This window comes from Hylobates moloch, unplaced genomic scaffold (assembly GCF_009828535.3).
Source record: "Hylobates moloch isolate HMO894 unplaced genomic scaffold, HMol_V3 SCAFFOLD_1, whole genome shotgun sequence".
In the NCBI taxonomy this organism is placed as follows: domain Eukaryota; kingdom Metazoa; phylum Chordata; class Mammalia; order Primates; family Hylobatidae; genus Hylobates; species Hylobates moloch.
This window is the reverse complement of record NW_026652276.1, coordinates 161902554-161905890: the sequence shown is the minus strand read 5'-3', so window position 1 is coordinate 161905890 and position 3337 is coordinate 161902554. Positions and strand designations below refer to the sequence as shown.

The following is a 3337-nucleotide window of genomic DNA, read 5'->3' as shown; positions in this document are numbered from 1 at the left end:
GCAAGAAAATGCCACACCAATAAGATCAACTATGTGTAGAAGTGGTTGCTGTTGTACAATAAAAAAGTTTGGAAAAACAAAAAGAAAAAACAAACAAACAAACAAACAAAAAAAATAGAATCATGCAATATAGTGTGGATATTACCACTGTACTTTGTGACTGGCTTCTTTTGCTTAGCATACTATTTTCAAGGCTAATTCATATATTAGCATGTATCAATAGTTCATTTTTTCTATGGCCGTATAATATTCCATTTGATGGATATGACATATTTTATTTATCCATTCATCAGTTGATGGATATTTGGGTTGTTTGTACTTTTTGGCTATTATGAATAAAGCTTCTGTGAACATTCATGTCGAAAAAAAAAAAAAAAGCCAAGAAGCACCCCCTCTGAATAGCCCTATGAAACTATTTTTCTGGGTGGATTAACAACGAAAAATCTAATTCTTTATTAAAATCCTCAATCTTCATCAGTCAGTATGCCTAGCTACACACCAAATGGCTCTTAAACTCACAGATTTCCCTGGGGGGAGAAGACTTATGTGTTGCTGCCTCAGTATACCCAAGAGAATGGGAACAAGAAAGCTTATTTCAAATCAATACTTAGTATGGCTTAAAAATGCTTGCCTGCTGAAACTTTATTGACTTCAGGAGTTCTGGAAAAGGAATCACATTTTCCTTCTTTGGCACCTTGCCTTCAGGGGATAAGAATCTGGGAAATTATGAGCATGATTTTTCCAGACTCTGAATAGAGGGTGGAAATATATGCAAAGGCAGTGAGGAGTGAGAGGGAGACTGACTTTTTTCATACATGCCAGATGGATAAACCCCAAAGGGAAACAAAACTGTTGGGTTAGGAGAGGACCAATGGATGGCTTCATGCCACAGTCTGCTCCTCACATAGCATCATCCAGCTGGAAGTGTATTAAAAGAACTTTGGATAGGTACGACCAAACATCGTGGGTAGCAATTGGCCAAATGCCAACTGATCCTCAGACAAGGTATACTAAAATGTAAAGACAGCTGGGTATTAAAAACAAAACAAACCAAGAAGTGTGCTAAGGAAGCAGAACACACAAAGGCCATCTCTCCTCAAGTTATCCCTTTGCTAACCAAGGAAAAAAATGAATGACACACAACTTTAAGTCTGAAGGTTAGTGTAAAGATAAGGCTGTGTGAAAAACACAGTTGTTATTGCATTTTCAAAGGGGAAAGCGAATAACACCATGGCCATGGTATTACATATGACTTTTCTCTTTGGTTGAGTTCATACCATAAGGAACATCTCAGAAGTTCTGGAAATAAGAGACTGAGAATTGAATTCCATTGAGAACTGAGCAAGATTTCATGAGCAACATAGTCAAGCAACTCTTCAAAACCCTTCATGTAAGGTTTTAGAAATACTGGCTTTAAATAAAGATTTATCTTTTCCCAAAACTAAGCACCTGCTCTTACTGTTTTCTTGGCATATAATCATGAATTTGTAACTGATCCCTGTATATATGATATTCACAAACATAACTTTTCCATTGACAATAATCACAATATCTCATATTTTATTCTCATTTGTTCTGACATTGTTAATCTAGCCCTCCCAAGCCAAAGTCTTGTTATTTCTTTCTGTTTCTCTATTGTAGCCAGAGGACATTTTCATATCTCTCTAGTTTTGTTTCTCTAGTTTGTTAGTTCTACTGCTTCCCTGAAACATCTTTCTCCTTTATTAATTTGGCGTCTTGAGAGCCCATTCATTTCTAGTCACTTTTTACCATGTTTTGTTTTGCCTCTGTTTTTAATAATTCTCACCTTTCTCTCTTTCTGATGTCATGTACAAGCAAAATAGGTTTCAGAGGAAACAGTGCCATTAGTTAAGTGAAAGAAATGTGAACCTCTGTGTTTACTATAGGTTAAATTTTATAAATGCAGAAACAATCATAATTATTAATCAAATACCATATTTTTACTTTTGGCCTAAAATTTATTTGGGGTAAATATCAGGATCAAAAAATAAATCCAAGATACTTTATTTTTTATAATTTTTCAAAAATAAAATGATCTTATACCAGAGTTCACCACCCAACTTTAGTTACAATGTTTGCATCTCAGTTTCTACACAAATATAAAATGATTGAATAAAGACTTTATTCAAATTGACAAACTAGCCAAGTTATAAAGTATTCTATAACTAATTCTGAATTGTAAACCCTGTTCCAAATTAAGAAAAACATGTCCTAAAATATATTAACATCATTGTAAAACAATTTAGAAGACTGTAAGTTAAAAATCAATTTCAAAATAATTTTAAATCTCTACATTTTAACAATGTTAATATTTTTCTAATAATTGATTTGAAGTAATTGCAGAGAATACAAACTATTGACAAGCTTTCTTCACCTAATAAGTATGTAAGTAAGTCATTTAGTCTTCCACAGTTCCTTGATGGTCCTATCTGATTTCAAGTGACTAAAATAAATCCGTTACGTCTTACCTTATAAAGTTTGTCAAACAGGAATTAAAGACTAGTTGAGTAAATGCCAACAGCAAGGACTGTGGTTGGGGGTGAAGTTAGCTATTTGAGATTGTTCTGTTCTGTGGGAAATAAAAGTGTCTTTGCCTTAGGATCTTTTGCAGTCTTTTATTCATGTTTATTCGACTAAGTCAAAGCAAGAGTGGTCAGGCATTTGGCCAGGGTGCAAGATCTGGGTGGGATCAGTAAGCAATTTAAAGGAACAGTGTCCTTTCAGAAAGAGACTGTGTTTTCCAGACTATTGTAAAAACCACTTGAGAGAACTTTCTACATTTTAGGCATTGGTTGACAGCCTGCCTTTTTTTCTCATGCTATGTCCTTCTCTTTTTATTGCTACATTTCTTTGCCTGGGGGATGTGCTCTAAGATATTGGTTCTGAACATCTCTGTGAAGGAGTATAAATGACACCAGACTCAGATTCAAAGCTGTTTTTTTAAGAGAGGTAACAGTTTGATTGTTATTAAGGCTGGATGATACGTATGTAAGTGTGCATTGTTCTAGTCTTTGTATTTCTGTGATTTTTGAATTTTTTATAATAAAAGGTATATATAATATACAGGGAAAGAGTGGTCTCAGTATAGTCATAGTTCTGCCCCTAACTCTTATGGGGGCTTCAGTTCCCCACTTATGAAATGAGAGAGTGGATTTAATCATTTATTAAGATGTGTTCAAACTGTAACATGAGAGGTTTATAGCGGTTAATATTTTGGTCTCTCTCTAGGAAAGGAGGTCACTGTGGTTTTTCCACTCCCTTTTTCCCTATTTTCTACCTTGTGGTTATGGCCCATATTAAGTCAATGTTTATCATG

The 3337-nt window shown here is 34.4% G+C and overlaps 1 protein-coding gene across 1 annotated transcript in view; it reads right to left on the bottom strand.

Annotated features, from left to right (window-relative positions):
* Positions 1-2613, bottom strand: part of COL28A1 (collagen type XXVIII alpha 1 chain) — a 182326-nt gene extending 179713 nt beyond the window's left edge. Inside the window, exon 1 of the mRNA XM_032753457.1 lies at positions 2490-2613. The gene's annotated coding sequence lies outside the window, so the exon portion shown is untranslated. The remainder of the gene's footprint in view (positions 1-2489) is intronic.
* Positions 2614-3337: the final 724 nt, after the last annotated feature.